Raw genomic sequence first — 27,050 nt, forward strand, 5'->3', positions numbered from 1 at the left:
TATCGTCAGGCGACTGGGGTTCAAACTGGAGAATGGGGTTCATTATTTGGCAAATAGGAGAGCGGGGTTCAAATGTAGTGATCCGAGGATCATTTGCGCAAGAGAAAAGTTCGGGGTTCAAGAAAATGAAAAAAAGAGCAATTATCAAAAAAAAATCGGGGTTCAAGAAAAGCAGAAAAAGAAAATAATAATCCCGAGCGGATGAGTGGTATTCAGGCCATGGTTATCCCTGTGTTACCATTTATTTTGGTATCCAGGTTGATGTTGTTGTTTCGGTGATCAGGCCGACTTTCTCCGTATCGGACGGGTTCTTCTTCAAGATTGTTTCTTCGCCAATTCTGACGGGTGTTGTTAATTATTTTCCCATCAGAGTGCAAATTGTTCGTCTGTTCTTGGTATTCAATCACTCTTCATCCTGATCATCTGAAAGCCGAGGCTATTCATATCGACAGGTTCACAGTGGATTGAATAGGGGCAGCTGTAACACCTCAAAATTTGCCCTCCTCTCTTGGGACTAGCATAACATATTGCATATCATTTTTAGGTCATTAGGCATTGCATATTGCATATCATGTGGTTACATTGTGCAAGCCATTCTCCCAAGTCTTGATCAGAAGATAAGAGGTTGTGTGCAAGATAGGGGTTCATTGGACTGGTCATTGATCATCTGAGGATGTGGAGGTCCAAATTAGGGTTTTGTGATTCTCAAAGGATATTGGTCTTCATCTTGATTGCAATGATTCATCATCATCATCATGGTTTATCATCAGAAGATTCAAGTGTTGAAGCACATTCCTTGGAGATTAGGGTTTTGACCACTGGTCAACCCTAATCAGGTGCATTGGGCCAATCAGGGCATGGCTAGGAGATGGGGTCTATGATGGCTATGGGGATCATTTCATGGTTATTGAGCATATTGAGGCTAGGGTTTCATCCTTGAGCCATTTCATCAGGGGATTGGGGCTCAGATTGATCAGTGCATTGCCAGATTCATCTATCAGTTGAAAAAAGTCAATTGTGGTCAACTGTGCTTTATTTTATGGATTTGGAGGTGGGAGAGAGTTGGATACACTTCATTCATGTTGGGACAAGTTGTATTTGACATTGCGAACCAAGAACGAAGAAAATAAAGTCAGGGCAAAAATTGCCAAAAATAGAAAGTGACTTGTAATGGAAGTTTCCAAAAATGGAAAGTTTTTGACCTCAAAATTACATGTCTAAGGAAGCTTAAAATGAAAATTTGTTCAACATGAAAGTTGTAGATCTTGGTCTCACCTTTCCAAAAAGTCCAAGAACTTGAAATTCCCATGTATGGTTGGCAAGTTATGGTCCATTCAATTTCAAAAATGACCCATGATCAGAGGGGCATAACTTCCACATGGAGTGTCCAAATTGAGTGATCTTTTTATGTGCAAACTCCATTTGACATGTAATTTCATGGTGCATAATTGGAATTAATCAAAAATGGTCAATGCAAAAAGTCAATTTTCAAGTGTACAGTTAAAGATCCAAGGGCAAAATGGTCCAAGTGGAGAAATAATGAGAATTTTGGCATGGGGATTTTTGCAACACCTCACAAATGCAATTTGAAAATGGTTTGAACTGTCATAACATGTTGAGGTTCATTATTTGGTTAAGTCACTTTTGAAATGCACTTGAAATTGTATAGAGTGCCATGACAGGTGGAAAATGAAAATTACATGGCCAATCAATGTGGGACAAGTTGCAACACATCATAACTGATATTTAGAGAATGTGTGAGCTGTCATACAGCTGTCATGGGCCCCATAGTGAAAAGACATATTTGCCCTTGCTTAAGAAAATTGCATTTTGCTAATCACATTGCATTTGGTTAATTGGATGATTAGAGCTTGATTAGTTGGAAGTATTTAATCCTAATCCTAACTAACTCTTGATCAGAATGACATTTCACAAGAAATTGTAACCACTTTTCCCTCCAAAATTCTCCAAAAGCTCAAGAACAAACATCAAAGAAAATTGGATCAAACTCTTCCAATTCTTCACCAAATCGTGTGATTCTTTTTGCTGCCATCTCCATTCATCTTCTTCTTGATCTGTTTTGGTAGTTCATTGGCGAACAACTCAAGATCCGTGACTGTTCCAATTATGCTCAACCTTGGTGATTTGAAATTTCTCTCAATTGAAGCATCCAAAAGCTGAAGCACGAGCTCTAAGCACCTTCCTATATCTTCTACTGCATCTGTTTCTGGCAATTGGAGTGGAAGGACTCAAGATTCAACACTGCCATTGCAAGGTGTGAATTATTTGAGGATTTTTGGAATTATTTTGGTATGCTTTTGATGGAATTCATTCTGTTTGGACATTGGGTGTTGCATTTGACCTAGTTTGTACCAAATTGGTCATGAAATGAATATGGTGAATGGTATGAGCATGGGACCAATTGCATTTGCTTTTGAATTGTTTTAAGTTGATTTTGGATTGGAATTACTTGCTGTTTAGATTTTTTCTCACTTTTGGACCCTAGGCTTGGCCTAGTGGTCTAGTTTCTCACATTTGGATTGACTTTTCAGGATGAAATGCATGATGCTTAAGGAGAATGCTTCAAGTCAATTAAATTGAGATTGTTGGATGTTTTGAACTAATTTGACTTTGTTTTGTAGGTTGTGAAGCTTGAGCTTGAGCTTATAGCTTGCACTTATGTGCATTAACCTGTGTTGCTTAATCTGTATAGTCTGACGGATTAACATTTGCTGTTTATGGTTGTTTGTCTGAGTACTGATGATACTTGATTGATTTCAGGTACATTTAGTCGCTTACAGTTCTTTAAGAACTTGCTTGCTGCTGCTTGGTTTTTAAACCACTTGAGGTAGGACTTCTATTCTTCATGTAGTCTGGAAGACCTGGCCTGTTACTTGGCCAGGCAACTGTCTGAAGTCCTCCTTAAGAGGCGATGTTTGTGGTTGTTTACATTTGTGCCCAAGCAGGTAAAGACCTCTATGAGGCAATTGGTGGATCAAAGGGATATGCAATCTATCCCCCACTATTCTGTGAGTCGTCCCTCTGCTCACACGGCTGTGTGTTGATGCATTGGGATACAAACCCAAGATCTTGTGCTGTTGCACAATCGAGTCAGAGTCTTTGAGCGTAGAAGGGTCCCTCCATTCTGGACCCACGCTCCTTTGTCTGAAGCTCTCCCTGGTTAGGGATAAGAGCTGTGAAGTCTGATCTTCACTCACCTTTCATCTGCTTCACCTTAGCCTCGCAATGGCAAGGTTAAGAGCGAATAATACCCATGTACAGATGACTTGCTTCGACAGTCAAACCCATTGTGTGAGCCTCACTTGATTGGTTATAGTGTGTACTATGTGAATATTTGTTTGAAATGCTTGTTTTGATCTGTATGCTTGTATGCTTGCTTTCTTCCTGGATAGGATTAGCTTGCAGCTGTGCAAGTAGGTAGAAACCTCAACGTAGGGTAATGATGCATGACAACACTAGGCTCGAGTACAGCTCCCTGGTAGTGTGTCTTCCCTTGGTTTCTGGCTAGATTTTCTTTCCCTTTCGGGGGAACTACATCGCCCTGATCCTCGTGCCAGACGAGGTATGTAGGCAGGAGGTCGTGCGAGACCTCTCCGGGCACCCTTTTTCTTTTTTGTGTGTGTTTACTTGTTATCTGATTATGTTTGTTTGGTTCGGATGCTGACGTAAGTCCAGTGATTGGCTGTCGGACTCCACGTTTGTCCTTTTGAGTGTGTTTTGGTTCGGATGCTGATGTAAGCCCAGTGATTGGCTTTCAGGCTCCATGTTTGCCTGTGTGTTTGTTTGTTTGTTTGGCGTGCGAGAGCCGAACTACAGCAGCTCTGATTCTCGTTCCAGACGAGATATGTAGGCATAGGATGCGATGTCCTATCGAGCTCCCTTCTCTTAACCCCACCTGCGTTCCCTGTGTGTGTGTGTGATGTTTAGCAACCTTTTCTTTTCTTAGAGCGTGGATCCCGTCGAGTACGACGGACGTGAGGGGTGCTAATACCTTCCCCTTGCGTAATCGACTCCCTTACCCTTTCTCTTTGGTCGCGAGACCATTTCCTTTCCAGGTTTCTCTGAGCGTTTCCTTTCCCTATCTTGGGATAAATAACGCGCAGTGGCGGCTCTGTGTTGTGTTTTTATTTTCAGCTCGCCGGTTGTTTTTCGCGGATGCGACACCACTGTATAGGCGTGATCTGAATCTAGCATTCCAGCACTGACAAAGGTGAACGACGGACAACGTCCTCTGTTCTGCTCAGACGAGTCTTGACCTGGATGATAACCAATCCCAAACATATCCGCCTTTACCACAATGCCTATGATCTGTCCCCAGTCTGGGATCCCTCCATTTCTCACCACTTCCACTGCCTGTTTGTAAGAAGAAATGGACGGCTTTTTCTCTTTCTCAACACCAACGGCATTTTTCACCTTGATGGTTTCAACTGCCAGACTGGGTGCTTTACACCTTACATCGTCCATTTCTACTTTCATCATTCTCTGGACCGATTCCCCAATTACTACACACCCCTTTATAGCGATGGTCGCACAACAATCATCAACACGAGGGAAAGCTCCATTTTTTGTCGGGCATTTTGGGACCACAGACATGGGCATTCTTAACTGATCCTTCTCAGTCACCTCTATCCCTTTCTTGTCCTTCGACATCATCTCCACTTTTACAGGACCATGCCTTGTCACGGGGTTAGCACTATCATCTGTCGTCGGTGCAAAGTTGATTGCCTTAGAATCCACCAAGTCCTGGACCACATGCTTAAAAGCTTTGCAATCCTCAACATGATGTCCGGGTGCCCTAGCATGGAACTCACACCTGACAATTCTCATCATAACTGGCAACCCTCTGATCCGGTTTCCCTGGAACCAATATCCTTGGCTGCACCAACCCAAGATCCTTCAACTTTTTAAACAGAGAGGCGTAAGTCACGGGCGGCTTATTGAAATGACGATCTGTCGTCCTCCTTCTCCCTTGGCCCACAGCTCTTTGTGTCCTCTGTTGAGGTGGTGGTTGCCGCTGTTGTGCAGATCGATTACTAGTAGGGATTGTTACCGTATCAGCATATGGGTGATAACGATCCTTACCGCGTTCTCTTTTGGCCTGCACACCACCTGATTCAACTTCCTTCTCAAGATGACCATTGCTAGAAGGCTTCTTTGCTACAGAGCCAGAGGGATTTGTTACTTCGGATGACGGAGCCTTTCCCTGAACTTTCTCCTTGATCATCCAGCCCTCAATCCTTTCCAATCTCTCGGCCATGGCTTTCTGCCCCAAGGCAAGCCCTTGCACAACACTGAACAAATCCCTCACCATCTCTTTCAGTTCGAGGATGTCGGCGTTGGGAGGATCCATCAGTTTGGATTTGTTGCCCCTAGCAGGATATCTGAGCAAACAAGCTATGCGCACCGGTTGACACCTACAAAACAGCAAATGGGTTAGTATGACTCACGCATGCACCATCTATCCATATGAGGAAGATTCCGTCCTTTGATTCTGGCTTCATCGAGACAGATAATATTTTGACATCCACATTTTGAAATTCAAGATGTCTCTCAACCAGATTCTCAATCCATAATACTCCCCATATGGCTAGATGTAGGTTTGATGCAGATGAATGCAAAATGAGAATGATGCAGATGTATGAATTGCAATGCATTGTGCCATCCTCCAAGTCGTCTGATCATCCGTTGCACTGAGTTACGGCCTCTGACTGATCACAACCATCTGAGGTACTGAGCAACCATAAATCCGACTTGGGAGTTCCGAAATAAACGGAACTGAAAGATATATCATCATCATCATCAGACAATCTCTGAGCAGATACCCATAATCCTCTTAATCGGCCCGGGGAATCCTGAAATAAACGGATCCCCACTGATAAATAACTCGGACAGCACTCCGGCGTCTCGGCAATAAACGACCATAAATCCGACTTTAAAATATGACTCTGATCCACGGAACAAAAAGTCACCATCTGAGTCACCATCTGAACATGCATCTGTAAGAATCACCCTCCCCTCACAGGTAAATTCTAAACAGGTTATCCTAAGGCGGATAATAGTCTCGACAATCGGGCAAAGATACTCAATGGGTTTGCCCTTTCAGGTGTGCCATTGTAGCTCTCTTAAGATCGTCTAAACCAAAGATCCGGGAAATGATCGGTCACCAGAGTCAACAGCTCAAATGAAGTAACTCAACCAAAGTGGAATATTCCACAATGGAAAGCACTATCAGATGAACCTCGTCCGGCTTGTGGCATGTCACGTTGCAACAATATGCTGATTTAGCAAATGAGGAACGTGAGACCACACTAATCCTAGGTGTATACTCGGGCCTGGGTTTTAGCCCCACTCAGAACACCCACCCCAAAACAGAGGAACCACCTGCACAGAGGACGACAACATGATAGTATGATGCATGCAAATATTTATGCAAATATATACACTGTTAGAATAATAAATGCAATAAATACAGCAAAACAAGCAACCTAAACTATCCTAGAACGCTAGGAAGAACTCGCTTTGGGAAGATGGACCAGCACAGGTCAACATCTTGTTAAGTCCCCAGCAGAGTCGCCAGCTGTCGCATCCGCGAAAAAACAACCGGCGGGCTGAAACAAAAACAACACAGAGCCGCCACTGCGCGTTATTTATCCCAAGATAGGGAAAGGAAACGCTCAGAGAAACCTGGAAAAAGCATGGTCTCGCGACCAAAGAGAAAGGGTAAGGGAGTCGGTTACGCAAGGGGAAGGTATTAGCACCCCTCACGTCCGTCGTACTCGACGGGATCCACGCTCTAAAAGAAAGAATAGGTTGCTAAAACACCACACACACACGCACCGAAGACAACACAGGTGGGGTTAAGAGGAAAAGAGCTCGATAGGACATCGCATCCTATGCCTACGTATCTCGTCTGGAACGAGAATCAGAGCTGCCGTAGTTCCGCTCACGCACGCCAAACAAGACACACACACCCACAGGCAAACCTGGAACCTGACAACCACTCGATGGAATTACGTCAGCTTCCGAACCAAACGAACACAATCAGGATACGTACAGCCAATCGCTGGGCTTACGTCCATATCCTGACACACAAGCAGATAACAAGCAAACACACACAAAAAGAAAAAAAAGTGCCCGGAGAGACCTCGCACGGTCTCCTGCCTACATACCTCGTCTGGAACGAGGATCAGGGCGATGTAGTTCCCCCGAAAGGGAAAGAAATTCTAGCCAGAAACCAAGGGAAGACACACTACCAGGGAGCTGTACTCGAGCCTAGTGTTGTCATGCATCATTGCCCTACGTTGAGGTTTCTACCTACTTGCACAACTGCAAGCTAATCCTATCCAGGAAGACAAGCATGCAAGCATCAACAAATCAAAACAAGCATTTCAAGCCAATATTCACATAGCACACACTATAACCAGTCAAGTGAGGCTCAAACAATGGGTTTGACTGCCGAAGCAAGTCATCTGTACATGGGTATTATTCGCTCTTAACCTTGCCATTGCGAGGCTAAGGTGAAGCAGATGAAAGGTAAGTGAAGATTAGACTTCACAGCTCTTATCCCTGACCAGGGAGAGCTTCAGACAAAGGAGCGTGGGTCCAGAATGGAGGGACCCTTCTACGCTCAAAGACTCTGACTCGATTGTGCAACAGCACAAGATCTTGGGTTTGTGTCCTAATGCATCAACACACAGCCGTGTGAGCAGAGGGACGACTCAACAGAATAGCGGGGGATAGATTGCATATCCCTATGATCCGCCAATTGCCTCATAGAGGTCTTTACCTGCTTGGGCACAAATGTAAACAACCACAAACATCGCCTCTTAAGGAGGACTTCAGACAGTTGCCTGGCCAAGTAACAGGCCAGGTCTTCCAGACTACATGAAGAATAGAAGTCCTACCTCAATTGGTTTAAAAACCAAGCAGCAGCAAGCAAGTTCTTAAAGAACTGTAAGCGACTAAATGTACCTGAAATCAATCAAGTATCATTAGTACTTAGACAAACCAACAATAAACAGCAAAAGTCAATCTATTAATCTGTACAAGCAACACAAGTTAATGCACACAAGTGCAAGCTATAATCCCAAGCTCAAGCCTCACAACCTACAAAACAAAGTCATGTCAGTAGACAACATCAAACAAATTCAATTTTTGCAACTTGCATTTATCTCCTTAAGCTTTTTGCCTTTCAACCTGAAAATCCACACCAAATGTGAGAAACAGGACCACTAGGCCAAGCCTAGGGTCCAAAAGGGATAAAAAATTCTAAACAGCAAGTAATATTAAACCAAAATCAAATTAAAACAAATTAAAAGCAAATGCAATTGGTCCCATGCTCATACCATTCACCATTATCATTTTATGCACAATTTAACACAAACTAGGTCAAACACAACACCAAATGACCAAACAGAACTATCTCACTCAAAAGCATACCAAATCAATTCAATTAATTCCATAAAAATTCACACCTAAACAGGACACATTCAAGGTATAGCATGTCAATTTTCAGCTCAATTGGACAAAAGAAAGTAGGTCAATGAAAATCAATAAGTCCAGACACATTTATACAAGCCAATTCAAGACATCCAAACAAGCATCAACTTCCATAAATCATAAAACAGTGACAACATTTAAGAAATGAATGGGATCAAAACCATGATGTCCTATAATGTGTCTACAATCCACATATCAAATTTCATCTTCATCCAATACACTATGAGAATTTCACAAGCAAAATGCCAACATGTGTCACATAAATTCACAAAATGAGCCAACAGAGAAGAAAATTATCAATCAAATTGAAAACTCCACTAACAATTCCAGAAAAATTCATATGTTATCTTGACATATCAATGATCATTCATGCAAAAAATTGGAGCAATTCAACAATCCTAGGCCATGCAACTAAAATCAGAAAGTTGACCTAGCTTGGTGTGACACAAATTGTCACACCTTACTTCAAAAATTCATATCTAATCAACCAAGTATCCAAAAATTACAAACTCTACATGGAAATCACCATCAACATGTCCAGAATAAGCACAAAGATTTTCATCCATTTCTTTGCAAGTATGAGCATTTCATGATGGTTTTGGCAAAACATGCAAAAAATGACATATGAACAAAATCAATAGGCCAATTAAATTTCTACATGTGCAAAAATTTCACAAAAATCATCATAAAATTCTACACATTATCATGAGCATGGTACAAAAAATTGCGCTCAATTTGGATGAATTATGAAGCCTCTATGATTTATTGAAGATCATGTAACAAAATTGAAAATGAAATGAAAAACAAAATAGAAATAATAATAATTAAATGGATCAGTGGCAATTTAGCAATTTTGATGAAGTACGCCAAAACGGCATCGTATCCATACACAGCCAGGAAATGTTCCTATTGGCTTACAGGCGTGGCAAACACATTTTTTAAACAAAGCAAAGGCAAATTCGGATCAAAGCCTACTATTCACGTGTTCTTCATCACAAAATATCCAGAAAATCTCCAGCAACACTCAAGAACAAATCAACCAAAATCCACAAGCCTATGGTCATTGGAACCGTCTTTCCACAAGGATAATGAATATGTAACCAATTCATCCTAATTCCTAACACAACTCACGGATCGATCATTTTAAGTTATGACATCAAAACTAAAAATCAAGATTACTCTCTCATCAATTCACCAATTCAAAAACTAAACCTATCATGTTGATCTACATTGAACACACTGCAAAATGCATATGGAAATTCAAGGAATGGTGAAGTTCGAGTTTATGCACCTTGGAGATGGCAGTGATGATTCTTGAAGCTTCTTGATGTAATTCTTCAAAACAGGTGAAGAAGAAGGTTGAGGAAGATGATTGGAGAAGTTAGGATAGCTTGAGGATGCTTAAACCGAAAGAAATCTCAAAATGCCATAGTTGAGCTCCACATGAACAGTTGCGATTTTGATGCTTTCTTGCTCCAATTCCTCAAAACAGTCCAAGCTTATGGTTTATGGAAGTTGAATCAAAACGAATTTCGCACTTTGATCAAGAATTGATGAAGTTTGGATCAAAAATGTGGAATGAAGATTCTTGAGATTTTGGAAAATTGGAGGGAAAGTTTGTTATGAATTCTTGAGAATTGTGATTATGATTATCATTTCAGTTATGATTAATGATTTATACTCCACTTTAATCACTTTGTTAATCACCAATTAACCAAATGAAATGAAATTAGCTTAATGTGCAATTTGAGTGAAAGCTCCAAAATGCCCTTGCCAAATATTGCCATATGACAGCTCATGACAGTTGGAACAACTTCTAAATATCATTTGGAATGTGTTGGCTTTGATCCCATATCAATTGGCCTTATATTCCTCATTTTCACTATGCCATGCCAAAAATGCATTTTAAGTGAGAGTTCAAAAATAGCCTGGCCAAAAATTGATCCTTGACAACTCATGACAGTTCAAACCATTTCTATTTGGCATTTGTGGTGTGTTGCAAAAACTCCCATTCCAAAATTCCCATTATTTCTCAACTTGGACCATTTTGCCCTTGGATTTTAATTAGTGCACTTGAAAATTGACCTTTTGCATTGACCATTTTTAATGAATTTTGATTATGCACCATGAAGGTACATGTTAAATGGAGTTTGCTCATAAAAAGATCAACCATTTTGGACACTCCATGTAAAAGTTATGCCCCTTTGATTATAGGTCTTTTTTGAAATTGAATGGACCATAACTTGCCAACCATACATGGGAATTTCAAGTTCTTGGACTTTTTGGAAAGGTGAGAGCAAGATCTACAACTTTCATGTTGAACAAATTTCCATTTGAAGCTTCTTTGGACATGTAATTTTGTGGTGAAAAACTTTCCATTTTTGGAAACTTCCATTACAAGTCACTTTCCATTTTTGGCAATTTTTCTCCTGACTTTACTTTCTTCATTCTTGAGCTTTGACATGTCAAATAACACTTGTTCCAACATGAATGAAGTACATCCAACTCTCTCTCACCTCCAAATCCATCAAATCATGCACAGTTGACCACAGTTGACTTTTCCAACTGATAGATGAATTTGGCAATGCACTGATCAATTTGAGCCCCAATCCTCTGATGAAATGGCTCAATGATGAAACCCTAGCCTCAATAAGCTCAATACAATCATGAAATGATCCCCATATCCATTGTAGACCCCATCTCCTTGCCATGCCTTGATTGGCCCAATGCAACTGATTAGGGTTGACCAGTGGTCAAAACCCTAATCTCAAGGTAACTTGATCAAACACTTGAACTTCTTGGATGATATCAGAACCATGATGATGACGATGAATCATTTCAATCAAGATGAAGACCAATCTCCTTTGAGAATCACAAAACCCTAATTTGGACCTCCACATCCTCAGATGATCGATGACCAGCCCAATGAAACCCTAGCTTGCACATGACCTCCTTTCTTCTGATCAAGACTTAAGAGGATGACTTGCACAACGTAACCACATGATATGCAATATGCAATGCCTAATGACCTAAAAATGATATGTAATATGTTATGCTAGTCCCAAGAGAGGAGGGCAAATTTTGAGGTGTTACACTCCCATCCTTTGGAATATGCAAGCAAATAAGTAAAAGCTCGAGCAATCAAATCAATCAAACAAACTCTTAGAAGATCCCCAATGGCTCTTGTATCTTTCTCTTTGAAGCCCATGACAATGGTTCTTCAATTTGGCTCAAGTAGGATTGATTCCCTAGCACAAAAACACACACATCAAAAAGTTCCATGAAGTCAATCAAGAATGGACAAGAGTGAGTTTAGAGATTTGGTCTTTATAATCCATCTTCAACATTGAGGCCTTTTTTACTCCATTTTTGCATAGGGAATATCCTAGAATCTAAGTCCATTTGTCCATTTTTGCATTTGGTCCACAACAATCCAAACAAAACATAAGCACAATAATACATACACAATTATGTGCTCAAGTGAGCAAAAGGCAAATTGCATTAACATAAACATGTGCTCAAATGAGCAAAGGGCAAAAGCAAATGAATAATATGTACAAGAATAGTAAATTGCATAAATGTAAAGTGCAAGAATTAAATGTTAATAGTTAATGGTTAGTGTTAGAGTTAGTGTGCCATAAGGCAATTTAGCGCTATGTTAAGCAATCGTAATTGGACTTATGTAGAAGTCATAACTATCTGAGGCCGGTCAATAATAATGTAGACAACAACACAAGTTAGAGATTTTGATTAGTGAATCAAACTCCTATAACTTGCCATGCCAAAAAGAATATGAGAAATGATCTTGTATTGATTTAGGTTCTTTGCTTGATTAGGAAGCAACCTATCCTTAATGCAAAGTCATTCACTTGATCTATGATCAAGTTGAATTAGATTTGAATCAAGGAAGGTTAAACCTCCCATGTATCAAGGCTAACCACCAATCTTTAACTCATTGATCAAAAAAGGAAAAGAAGAAGAAGAAGAAGATGAATATTAAAGTACATTAATGGAAAGGGGAAGAAATAATCAACAAGCATTGACCAAAGATAGAGAAGATCAATATCAAACAATAGTAAACAGAAGCAAGATGAAGATTAGAAGTCAAGAAACAAATAAAATATTTTTGGTATTTTTCAATATTAAAATAAAACTTGAATTAAAATAATAAAGAAAGGTCAAACTTCAAACTCACTTCAAATCAACTTTGAAAAGTCCAAGTGAATTATCTCAAGTTTAACAAGGTCAAACAAAGTTTGACAAAAAATTTCAGCATTTTTAGAAGTCAGAAACTATTTTTAATCAATTAAAAATGCATAAAAATAACCTAATTGAATTAAAATCTCAAATAAATCTCAAATCAATTAATAAATTGATAAGAATATTTTTCATAGATCTATCATCATTCAAAGAGGTTGAAAAAATATTTTTGTATTTTTTAAATATCAAAAACTATTTAAAATGAATTAAAAATAAGCAGAAAAGAGAAAATTCTTAAAAAATATCAAATGATGAAATAAAAAATATTAAAAATCAATTTTAGAAACTAGAAATTAAAAGAAGAAAAACGAAATTGGTCTCACATTTTTTGAATCAATAATGAAGGAGATTTGAATTTTTAAAATGAAATGGAATTAAAAGAAATAAAAGAAAATAAAATCAGAATTTAAAAATGATGAAAAAACGTGGAGCGTCTGATGTGATCTCATTAATTGACATGGATCATCACGTGGCCAGGAGGATCGCGCTCACCATACACACTAGTCAACTGAATAACACATGGCCTATGGAAAAGTCATAACAATGAGTGAATGGGATCTGATCTGGAAACACACACGCACGGTCCAAATTAAATCTGGAGATTGGACGGTGACTTGCGCCACCGTCTTCTCCGGCCAGCTTCCGGCGAGGCTCAAATTTACAGAGAAACAAATGTGCATGAAAAGCCACGATCCAGGTACCAATCGAAAGCTGAGGTGATGTACATCACCCCTGTACCAACCAAATCCGCTCTAGGTTTCTACATTGAGAGAAATCATAGGTGGAATTTATGTGGTGTTCAACTGAACTTATTGGATTTCAAAATTTTAAAGCTCAAACCAACTGCCTCTATGAAGAGGACTTCAGATCACACAACAACAACAAGAACCAAGCAGTATATGAGTAGATTCGAAGAAAATGAAAATTGAAGTAAACCTCTGATTTGCTGAGTTTGAGAGCACAATTCCTTGGAGTTAATGCTTGCAGTTTGTTCTAGGGAATGAGGTAGCAAGGCTTATGAACTTTTAGATCTAAGAAACAATCAATGCAATTGAATTTTAGATCTGAAAATTGAGAGAAAAATTGGTGAGATCCTTTTGAGTGTGGTTGAGGGATCAGTCGTGCAGCATTTAGGGCGCCTTTAGGTTGCTGAAATGAGAGGCATGAGCATTGTATTTATAGCCAAAGCAAGGCTGAGTTGCATGAACAAATCATGTGCATGGATGGAAAGGGCCTCCATGCATGGGCCTGTACAGGCGCATGGAGGGCCCAATTCCACTTGGATTTGGTAGCTAAACATCAGCATATGCAAATTGGACGTGCAGATTATGTAGTATTGGATCATGCAATGCAAATTTTATTGATTTTTAAAAATGCACCAATGTGTTCATGTCTTCGAAAATGCCATGTCCATACTTGGAACACAACCTCATGAGTAATGGTTGGAAATATTTTTTCATGAGGATCATTTGTTATGTTGATCAAAACTCCATTTGAAACTTGGAAATTGATGAAAAGTGGTCATGAAGTGTAGGGTGCAAAACATGTACATGTGAGAATTTCAAAAGTAGCCAAAGTTCAAGCCCTTTTGTTTCAATGATTCAAGCTCCAAATGACAAAATCTTCAACATCAAAGTTGTAGATATTTTCAAGACAATAAATTTTGAATTAAAGTTTACATCATTTGTATTTTTGATGAAGAAGTTATGGGCACTTGAAGTTAGAGTTTTTCACATTTCAATGATTTTGGTCCTAAGTGACCTATAATGTTTTATATTATCAAATGTATTTATTTTGAGATTTTGAAATTGTTTTCAACATAACATTTGAAGTAGACATCTTAAGCTTTCCAATGCATTTGATCCCACCTCAAAATCATGAAAAATGAAGGAGTTGTGTTCTTGGGAAGTTGACCCAAAGTTAGGGTTTCAGTCAAAATGACCTATAATGTTTTGAAATGGATGATGACCTTCCAAGATTCAAATCAATTTTTGATGAACATGAAAGTTATTCATATGGTTCCTAAGAACATGTTTTCTCTTGGGTTCATCTCCATTTGACAAACATATCAAAAGTTAGATCTCAGTGTATTTCAAAATAGTCAGATGAATTGACTGATCAACTTCTCAAGTCCAAACCTCATATCTTGATGAATTGATGATTGAGGGAACTCCAATAAGTTCAAATATTAATGAAATGATGAATTAAAGAACTATCCTTGATTTCATTTGATCATGGGTTGAGGTTGCTTCATGAGCAAGGCGCAGTTGATGCACAGATGAATTAGGGTTTCCTTGGGAAACAATCCTCAAGCCCCTTGGTTTATCTTGATAAAATTGACAAATTTAGATACTTGGGAGGCATATATGATGAATTAAAGCCTTGTGAACCATTGTCATACTTGCTTTCCGCTTCATCTGGCCATATCAATGCACATGGGATCTCATAGAAGCTTTGGATCTTGTTACTGCTCAAGCTACAAACAAAAGATGTTATTGACATATTTTTGTGCTTTTTGGTTAGTGAATAAAATGAGAAAATAAATAATATACAATTCAATCATGCTTGGTGATCTCAAACCAACTCTCAAGAGATCCCACCCAAAGGTAAGAGCCAAGATGCTTATGATCCTTGAGGCAAGATGCAAATGCAATGTTATGATGCCATGAGGGATCTTAGGGTCAAAATTAGGGTCTTAAAGATGCCCCTATTTAAGGTCATTCTAGCCGGAGAAGTGAAGGTTAAAATCTTCGTCTCGATGAGGTAGAATGGGCTTAAATAATAACAAAGAGACGAATTTTGGTCCCTAAGAGACCTCATGATGCAAATGTATGTATGCAAAAGGTAATACTCCGTGGGGATATGTGTCCACAAAGAAGAAAAGAAATCATGAGAAACTAACAATCCATATGAGTAATACACTCAATGGGACAGAGACTCTAAGGACTCTAATGGGGACACGAAAGGGAATAAAATGCGTGAGCAGGTCACGACTTAAGGCTTGCTGAGACATGAGAGGAATTCCATGAAAATAAATCAGTGGAAGGACTCGAGCTGACTCGGAGATGCACGTATTGGGGAATGTGACAATACAGCAAAACTATCCATAAAGGATACTTTGGATAAAAATCCGGACTCAGATGGGGAAATCCACTAAGGGACTTCGCTGGGGAATGTCCAAAGAGGACTTAGCTGAGGAAACAACAGAATAAGGTATTACCGGTTACTGGGTAATAAGCTCAAGGAGACATGTGATCAAAACACCGGTATGAGGGTAAGAGAACAACATGCTCGGGGAGAATGAATATCTAATACCGATATAAGGGTGATAGATATCAAACATCCAAAAACATCTGAGGAAAACCTAAAAAGGTATATTTCGACTCAGGAAATCTGACTCCACAGGGGACAAAAAAGTCACAATAGGGAGCAGAAAAGGGAGGAACACCAGGGATACGGGTTACTGGGCATATAATAGGTGACCAACCAAGGCGTGAATTGGGGAATATTTCTAAGACACTCATCATCCGAAAGGAGGGCTGAAAAAGCAAACTCGATTACAAGATGGGCATTCAATTCCGCAAAGGGGATACGAATCTTACTCGACTGGGGAAGAACAAAAGACATTCGACTGAAGAGCGCATGAGATATATTATCTATTACTATCAGAACATAGATAACATACTCGCATGAAAGAGCATCCACAACCGGTTACTGGGTTAATAAAGGATAAATCAATCGAAGGGAAAGGACATCGGGATACCGAATACTAGGTATAAAATGATGACCAATCAAAGGGAGAAACGATCATTACCAACCAAGGGTAAAATGAAAGATGACTCGCTAGGGATACATTGACAAAGGCAATGATCCGGGAGATATATCACCGGTTACTGGGAGATATACTCAAAAGTGAAGGAATATCAATACCGAATATTGGATAAAGATAACCAACAAAGAGGGGATAACATCTATCGGATACTGGGTAGAAAACCACAGAAGAGAGTAACCGTCATCGATTAGGATGAGCAAAAATAAGGTTAACTCTGCAAGAGAATAAAAATGGGGTTTACATCTGCCAGTATGAGGGTAGAAAACCACAAAGATAGGACTTACAACTACCGGTTACTGGGTAGAAGGCCGCAGACTCCGTCAGGGATACAGATGGACAATTACTGGTTACTGAGCAATCATTCATCTAAATACGGGGAAGTGCAGGGGAAATAACAAAAGGAGTCAGTCTAGAAACGAACTAGAAAGACACACCGAAACAAGACTCACCCAAGTGAGGATATATCTCAGGGGGGAACTCCATCCCAATATATGTGTTGGGAGGAAACTAAAATAACAATCATCCACGAGGACATAACTCAGTGGGGAATATGGGAGAAAGGATAGACACTTTCTGCCTATGGGGCTGACTCTATATATGGAGAGATCACACACCAACATCTGCTTGGAGAAATATATCACAAACTAGCAGGAGACAACAAACAAAGATAAATGGAAAAGAATGCAACATGAATATCTGAATGTTAAGAATATGCATGTATATGCATGGTTTATGTATGATGAATTCTGACAAACAGATATATCTTACACAAACAGGTCCAAGAATCAATGGACAAACATCCGGTACTACATCTCAAGAGAGAAAGCCAGGCCCACGGGAGAACATCCAAACTGATGGGGGCAACAAATACCAGGAAGAAAAGATCTCTGCATGGATCTAAACATGGATAAAATCCGTCGTAGAAGTAACTCTACTAGGGGGGTTATCGAAGAGGGAAATGAAACTCTTTGGGGAACAACCACCAATCAGAAGGTTCCAATGCTGCCATATTTCTTGCACTGCGGAAGAGATCATATATGCCGAGGAGAAAGGGACATTACTCCGCTGGGGAAGGAAAGATAAACATCTTTATCAACTATTCCTCCTGGGGGAAAATAATGAACAGGCTCCGATCAGACAACTCCACTAGGGAAACACTGCTGACGGTCGATCTGGGGATTACCTGTAGGCAAACTACTGGGGATACCCTGTTGGTGACCATACTAGGGAGTAAAAGTCGGATCAACCCTGCTGAGGATGGTCGAGGAGAAAATTTGCTGGAGATCAAAGGTAGACAAGTCCACAGGGGAAAAGCTACAAATCAAACTTGATGATGACTCCGCTTATGCTGAGGATTTCCTGCTCACTCTGGTAGAGGAATTTCTAACTTGAAGCGAGGGAATACCAACTTCTTCGGAAAGATTAGCATACTCAATTTATCAATCTATAAGGGATTTTAGGTCAACCCACACAAGGGATGACAACCATATAATTAATAGCACAAATGCTAAATTCAGACTTACTGGGGTCTTGAGGATTGAGACCGCATCCAAAACTCCAAACCTTCTGAGGATTTGGTGGGATGTACATATTTCTTCTGCACTTGCGGAGGAGACAACCTGAAAGATAATGAAGAGGATACTAGTATGCTGGGAATATGAACAAATGTCTTACCCTTTTGGGAATCATACCATCCTTGGGAGAGCACTGAAGACGTCCCAAGTATCCTTTTGTCATTATGAATGTTCACTTTGTTTAAAAACAATTTATGAAATTTTTTATTTATTTAGGACAATGATATTTTTCAATTAAAACTTGCAAAATATTTGTTGAATAGAAACAAATAAGAATGCAAAGAATTGGATAAAGGCTCAAATTTATTTGATGGAATGGTAGTCTACAAATGGTAAAACTCCATGGATCTTTACAAATTTGAAATTGGTGATATATATTGGAAAAGGGATATATTGAACATAATGACCATTTCTCCACCAACTCTGAATCCGATGTATTTAAGCTTCAGTTGACGATTGAGCGAGAATCTCTGACAGATGACAGTTGGAGAGCAAAGTTTTGTCAGGATGCAGTTACTTGCCAAATCCCTAATTTTTGCCTAGATTTCCCCGGGGTGAGGTACTCAATCTAGTGGGATACATATTCATTTTTTATGTCTCTAACGTTTTCCTGGATCGCCCTTTCGGGTTTTCAATCCACCAAGACGCTCATTTTTGCCTAAGCCGCCCTTTCGGGTTTTCAACTTAGCGAGCTATTCTGTTTTTATTTTAGGCGAAGTATTTCTTGACTGCATCTGAATTCACAGGACGAGTGAAATCCTCCTCATCCATAGTTGTAAGTATCAAAGTACCGCCTGAAAAGACTCTCTTAACAACATATGGACCTTCATAGTTTGGAGTCCACTTGCCCCTGGAATCGGGCGCGAAAGACAAAACTTTCTTGAGCACGAGGTCAACTTCTCGGAACACACGAGGCTTGACCTTCTTATCAAAGGCTTTCTTCATCCTTTATTGATATAATTGACCATGGAACATGGCAATCAATCTCTTCTCCTCTATCAAATTCAGTTGGTCATAACGACTCTGAACCCATTCAGCATCAGTCAACTTGGCTTCCATCAAGACTCTCATTGATGGGATCTCCACCTCTACTGGGAGTACAACCACTATGCCATATACAAGAGAGAAAGGGGTTGCCCCAGTTAACTTGGCTTCCATCAAGACTCTCATTGATGGGATCTCCACCTCTACTTGTACGTAACAACCATCTTCTGGACAATCTTCTTGATATTCTTATTAGCAGCTTCAACAGCCCCATTCATCTTGGGTCTATAAGGAGAAGAATTATGATGTGTAATCTTGAACTCGCTACACAGCTCTTTCATTATCTTGTTGTTCAAGTTAGATCCATTATCAATAATAATCTTATCTGGCACACCATAACGACATATGAGTTAATTCTTGATAAACTTCATAACTACCTTCCTGGTCACGTTTGCATATGATGCCGCTTCGACCCACTTGGTGAAGTAATCAATTGCTACGAGAATAAATCTGTGACCGTTGGACGCTTTTGGCTCTATCATGCCAATCATGTCAATTACCCACATAGAGAAAGGTCATGGTGATGAAATCACATTCAGAAGCGTCGGGGGAATATGAATCTTGTCCGCATAAACCTGACACTTATGGCATTTCTTCACATATTTGCAGCAGTCAGACTCCATTGTCAGCCAATAGTAGCCTGCTCTTAACATCTTTCTAGCCATGGCATGTCCATTGGAATGAGTACCAAATGAACCCTCATGGACCTCAGTCATTAACAGGCCTGCTTCGTGTCTATCCACGCATCTGAGCAGAACCATGTCAAAATTCCTTTTATAAAGCACATCGCCATTGAGGTAGAAACTGCCTGATAATCTCCTCAAAGTCTTTCTATCTTTCACAGATGCCTCAGGCGGGTAAATCTGGCTTTGAAGAAAACACTTGATATCATAGTACCATGGCTTATCATCCTTCACTTCTTCAACTGCAAATACATGAGCGGGTCTATCCAAGCGCATCACAGTGATATTGGGAACTTCATTCCAGAGTCTTACCACGATCATCGAAGCAAGTGTAGCAAGTGCATCTGCCATCTGATTCTCATCTCGAGGAATATGATGGAAGTCAACCTCAGTAAAGAATGTTGAAATCCTCCTTGCATAATCTCTATATGGGATGAGGCCAGGCTGATTCGTCTCCCATTCACCCTTAATCTGATTAACAACAAGGGTCGAATCACCATAAACATCAAGATGCTTGATCCGTAGATCAATACACTCTTCCAATCCCATGATACAGGCCTCATACTCAGCCATATTATTCGTGCATTTGAAAGTTAGCCTTATAGTAAAAGGAAAATGTGTGCCATAAGGAGTAATAATCACTGCCCCAATACCATTTCCATATTGATTCACAGCGCCATCAAACACCATGCTCCATCGGGAACCCGACTCTGGCCCTTCATCAAGCGTAGGCTCATCGCAATCTTTCATTATCAAATACAGAATCTCCTCATCTGGGAAGTCATACTGAACTGACTGATAATCTTCGATCGGTTGATGTGCCAAGTGGTCATCCAAGATACTACCTTTAATAGCTTTCTGAGCTCGATACTCAATATCATACTCAGATAACAACATCTGCCAACGGGTAACCCTCCCGGTTAAAGCAGGCTTCTCAAAGATATACTTGATTGGATCCATTTTGGATATCAACCAAGTCGTATGATTCAACATATATTGGCGTAAGCGCTTAGCGGCCCAAGCCAAAGCACAACATGTTTTCTCAAGCATCGAGTATTGAGACTCACAATCGGTGAACTTCTTACTCAGGTAGTAAATAGCATATTCTTTCTTCCCTGTCTCGTCTTGCTTACCAAGGACACAACCCATTGAGTCTTCAAGAACAGTCAGATACATAATCAACGGTCTCCCTTCCACAGGTGGAGACAATCGGCGACTCAGACAAATACTCTTTAATACTGTCAAAGGCTTTTTGGCAATCCTCGGTCCAATCATGAGACTGATCTTTCCGGAGGAGCTTGAATATCGGCGCACATGTGGCAGTCATGTGTGATATAAATCTGGAAATATAATTCAAGCGGCCAAGAAAACCTCGGACTTGCTTCTCAGTTTTGGGCGCAGGCATCTCTTGTATTGCTTTGACCTTGGCAGGATCAACTTTAATACCTCTCTCGCTGACAATAAAGCCCAATAACATGCCGGAACGGACTCCAAATGTACACTTGTTGGGATTCAGACGAAGCTTATACTTCCTCAAATGCTAAAAAAGCTTCAACAAGTGCTCTACATGTTCAACTTCCGTTCTTGACTTTGCAATCATATCATCAACATATACCTCAATCTCTTTGTGCATCATATCATGAAATAAGGTAGTCATAGCTCGTTGATATGTGGCTCCAACGTTCTTCAAACCGAAAGGCATCACTCGATAACAGAATGTTCCCCAAGGTGTGATGAATGTTGTCTTCTCCATATCCTCGGGTGCCATCTTAATCTGATTATATCCGGAAAATCCGTCCATAAACGAGAAGACATTGAATTTAGCTGTATTATCTATCAATATGTGGTAGAGGGAAATCATCTTTCGGACTAGCTTTATTCAAATGTCTATAGTCCACACACATTCGGACCTTTCCATCTTTCTTAGGCACGGACACAATATTGGCCACCCATTGAGGATATGTAGAAGTCACCAGAAACCCCACATCAATTTGCTTCTGAACTTCTTCTTTAATCTTCACTGCCATATCAGGATGAGTTCTTCTGAGCTTCTGCTTGACAGGCACACACTCAGGCTTCAAAGGCAGGAAATGTTACACGATATCAGTATCCAGACCAGGCATGTCTTCATATGACCAGGCAAAGACGTCGACGTATTCTCGTAGCAACTCAATCAACCCCTTCTTAACAGATTCTTCTAGAAGTGCCCCAATCTTCACTTCTCGCACACAATCCTCAGGCCCCAAGTTGACTGTTTCCAGATTCTCAAGATGCGACTGAATGATCTTCTGTTCGTGCTCAAGCAGACGGGTAATCTCGTCAGGAATCTCTTCAACATCATCTTCTTCAGCTTCAAATACAGGGAACTCAAGGTTGGGAGATGGTGTTGGATCATTATGTTCAATGGGTTTGATCAACCTGCATAATGATTTTGGATATAAAGATATTTTAGAATTCAAACAAGGAAAATCATTATGCAGATGAAAAGATTGATTTTATTCTATTTTTAAGGTTTTATGTGATCACCAATTTCATGCAAAAAGCGAAAAGTGAAAATAATTGGAAAAACAAACATTTAACATGAATTTATTGAATGAAAATACCATTGTATTTATGAGCCAACAATGTCATCACTCCTCCTTTTGGCATGGGAGAAGGGTTTTTGAACAAAATGAACATTACGTTGACTTATGGACAACTGTTGGAACATCAACAGCGACCCAGTTACTGCAGACCCCTCAAGGGATGACAAAGTTGCCAGGATCTTCCTCTGCATCCTCTTCCACAATAGCAGCAGCTTCCTCGTTTTGAACAGTATAGATGAATCCACCGCTCTGAAACAACCCAAACTTGTTGAAAGCGCCAGAAGAATACCCTATGCCAGCTCGGGATTTATTGTCTTCCAGCTTGATCATTTGTCCTAAACCGGTAGTCGTGTCATGCTCAATGGACAACTTAGCATCATTGTAGGACGCAAATGAAGAAGTTCCTTTCTTAGTAGGCTCAACAATAGATAAATCTTGGAAGGGCGTTCCAACTTCATCCTCAGCGTATATGTAAGAAAAGGAAGACAAATGGCTAACCAGGAGAGCATTCTCTCCCCCTACCACCGCCAACTTCTTGTTCTTGACAAATTTCAGTTTCTGGTGTAGGGTGGATGTCACGACGCCTGCCTCGTGAATCCATGGTCTGCCTAACAGACAACTATATGATAGGTGGATATCCATGACCTGAAAAGTGATCTAGAAATCACTTGGTCCGATCTTGACTGGGAGTTTAACCTCTCCAATCACAGTTTTGCGGGATCCATCAAAAGCTTTAACCACTACTCCATTCTGCCTCATGGGAGGCCCCTGGTATGACAATCTGGCCAGAGTGGATTTTGGCAGCACATTCAGCGATGATCCAGTGTCTACCAGCATATTAGACATGGCATCATCCTTACAACTCATGGATATGTGAAGTGCCAAATTATGGTCTCTTCCCTCTTCAGGGAGATCAACATCACAAAAACTCAAATTGTTACAAGTGGTGATGTTTGCAACAATACTATCAAATTGTTCTATTGTGACGTCATGATCTATATACGCCACATCCAACACCTTCTGCAGAGCTTCACGGTGTGGTTCTGAATTCATCAACAAAGATAGCACATAGATCTTTGATGGCGTATGTAGAAGCTGATCTACAATGTTGTATTCACTCCTTTTGATGAGCCTTAGCATCTCATCACAGTATTCTTTCATGGTGCCACTTTGGCCAGCAGAGACATGAGTTCTTACAATGGAGGCAGGTTTATTGGCAACAAGTGCCGAATTCAGAGCAATAACGACATTCCCAACCGGGCGTTCAGCATAGTCAGCAACATCAGCCCTTCTGGTGTCAGTCTGGGGCTTCGGCGAAGCCGAGAAAACACGACCGCTACGGGTCAGGCCGCTGACATCGGCAATATTAACAACAGAAGTAGAGGGCAGGGGCACCTCCTTCCCATCTTCCAATGCCACAACATTGTAGTGATAGGGGACCGCTTTATCAGAAGAGTATGGCACAGGGCCAACTGGTTTAATAATCAAAGAGGGAGAAGCTTTTTGCTTGCTGCCATCATACCTGATGACAACAGGCTCAGGGATCTGAAACACCGGGGATATCACATTGACTTCATCATCAACAACATCTCGATTCTGAAGTATTTCAATTACACCTTCATCCAGCATTTCTTGGATGTCTTTACGGACTTGGCGACATCCTCTCCGATTGACAGTGCAAACACGACATCTGTCATGGTCATGCTCATAATGACTGTACTCACACAACAGTCTGTGCATCTCGACCAATGATTGTCGAATATGGCTGACATATTTGACCTTATATTTACCAGGGCAGCCCTGGACCATGTTGATAGAGGATTTCCCATGCTCGGGCAATGGGTTCTTCTTCACATTGGGACCTACGTCCTCGAAACACAAGATACCACATCTCACAAGGTCTTGAACCTTGGTCTTCAGTGGGTAACAGTTTTCCACGTCATGTCCGGGGGCACCGGAATGATAAACACAATGTAGCTATGGCTTATACTGTAACACCCTTCTAAAATACCCCAAATATTTAATTAAAATAACAATATATCAATCAGAGTAATTATGCAGTTAAGGGTGTCACACAATCACTTCACACCGTGTTCCAAGATATCTGGTCATACTCATTTATTTATCAAAATAAACATTTGCATAATTCGCAGCGGATAGAATTAACAACAACATGCAAACCATGTAACATATTACAGGTAATATCATTCAACAACCAACAACGAAAATAAGGTAAAACATCCCGTCCCGATGTTACATCTACCAGAGCATGACCCACTAAGGAACTACACTAGACTCCAAGGACTAGCTTCTACTCAATCACTGCTCGTTACCTGAAAAATAGTTGTAAGGGTGAGTTCCTCAATCGATATAATAAGCATTATAAAATATCATGTAATGCTAAGTAATTTAACACATATCATCACCCTAATCAGATCACACATATTCAGCAACGGCAATATCAACTCATAATCATCATCATCATCATACTCAACTCAACACAACCATAAAACACACGTATAATATTGGAATACATCCATTCATATTATACGCCATACATACATACATTATGCAATGAGACTCCATGCATGCGGTACCGACTATTCGTGAACATATAGTTCAACCTCACCGATCAAATCCAGATACGGCTACCAAGCTCACTAGTCCCACTCATTTGAGACCTAGTGACTCACTCACTAATTCCTCACCATGGGAATTAGCTACCACCCCAAGGGCTATGATATGCACGCTAATCACCTAGCATGCAAACATCAACAACAATCCACAATACTAACTCACTAATTCCTCACCATGGGAATTAGCTACCACCATAAAGGCCACAATATGCAAGCTAAATCACTTAGTCATGCAAACATCAACAATCATCCACAATGGACATATGCTCACACTCTAAGCCATAAACAGTCCATTCATAATTTCATACATGATAGATACATTCACAACATATTCACCACATAATCATATCATGTCATACCACATAATCAATCACAGCATTAGCACACTCTACTAATACCTATACTACTCAAAACAACGGGAAATGATCCCTACTCTATCATACATCAGCTAAATTACATTACTCAGCTGAACAACCAAAAACTGCACAACAACAGCACAGAAAAAATCACAATCCTGCCCATACGCGTACTGCCTAGTCCCATACGCGTATGGCCCAATTCTCAGTCAATCCCATACGCGTACCACCTATCTCATACGCGTATGCTACGCGTACCACTTCCCATACGCATACCAACAGAGACCAACCCACGTTCAAAACATCATCTTCCTCATCCATACGCGTATTGCCTAGTGCCATACGCGTACCAGACCATCTCATACGCGTATTGCCTAGTGCCATACGCGTATGACCAGAAACCAGATTTCCAGATCTGCTATGGTTTTCTCTGCTACGAGATCTCCCAATTCCAACCTCCTACAATCCAATTTTACACAGTAATCGTTCATATCATCTAACACGAATCATACCCTATTCAATTTCACCAATTCTAACATTTTTACATCTAATTCCTACGAATTCCTTTCAATCATAATCCAATTTCGTTCATCCAAAAGTTCACAATTCCATCATGCATCATTCCAATTAGAGTCAAATCAATGGTCTATCACTACCCACTACATGTTATCCCATAATACCCATTAATCAACGATAAACCCCCCTTATCTGAGTTAATCCGGCGATCCTTCAGCTTCAAGCTCTTCCTCTCTTCAACCCTTGTTCTCTGGTTCTCTTGCCCTTTTTCCACTTTTCTGTCTCTTTTTCCTTTTCACGTGAAAATAACCCTTTTTACCAAATGAGACCTTTTCTAATTCCAACTTTTATTCCAATAAAAATAATAATCCAATAATAATAATCCCAATAATAATATTCCAATTATTTAATTAAATTAATAAATATATTATTAATCTTAAATTAAATAATTATCTTGTTTTATCGGGGTGTTACATATACCACCACCGAGGGTTGGTAGGTATAGCCGGTAGGTCTCGTGGAGTAATCAGCTTCCTCTCTATCAATGAGGGATACAGCTCTGTATAGGTCATAGGAATAGGATTAAAGGTGACCCTCTTCCTCTCATAGCTTGTACTAGTCTAATTGTTGTTTCGAGGCTGGTAGGCCTGCTGTTGAGGACGGTGTTGTTGTTGTTGATATTGTTGATGTTGCTGTTGCTGGTTATTGTTGTGCTGATATTGCTGATTTTCTCTAAAAACAGGTGCTACGTGAGCCACCTGATGCTGATTACCGGCAGGATGCATGGTCTTCCTCCTTATTGAGGGTCTTCTTGGTTTAACATGGGAGGTCACAACATGTGCCTCACCATCTTTCTTCTTTCCAAACGCCCCATATCGTTTGGCAGAAGAGCCTTCTTCTCTGGTCAGACGCCCTTCCCTGACTCCTTCCTCCAAACGCATCCCCATGTTCACCATCTCGGTGAAATCAGAAGGAGCAGTGGCAATCATCCTCTCATAATAGAATGAGCTCAAGTTCTTCAGGAAGATCTTGGTCATTTCTTTC

Source organism: Lathyrus oleraceus, chromosome 4 (genome assembly GCF_024323335.1).
Source record: "Lathyrus oleraceus cultivar Zhongwan6 chromosome 4, CAAS_Psat_ZW6_1.0, whole genome shotgun sequence".
Taxonomy (NCBI): domain Eukaryota; kingdom Viridiplantae; phylum Streptophyta; class Magnoliopsida; order Fabales; family Fabaceae; genus Lathyrus; species Lathyrus oleraceus.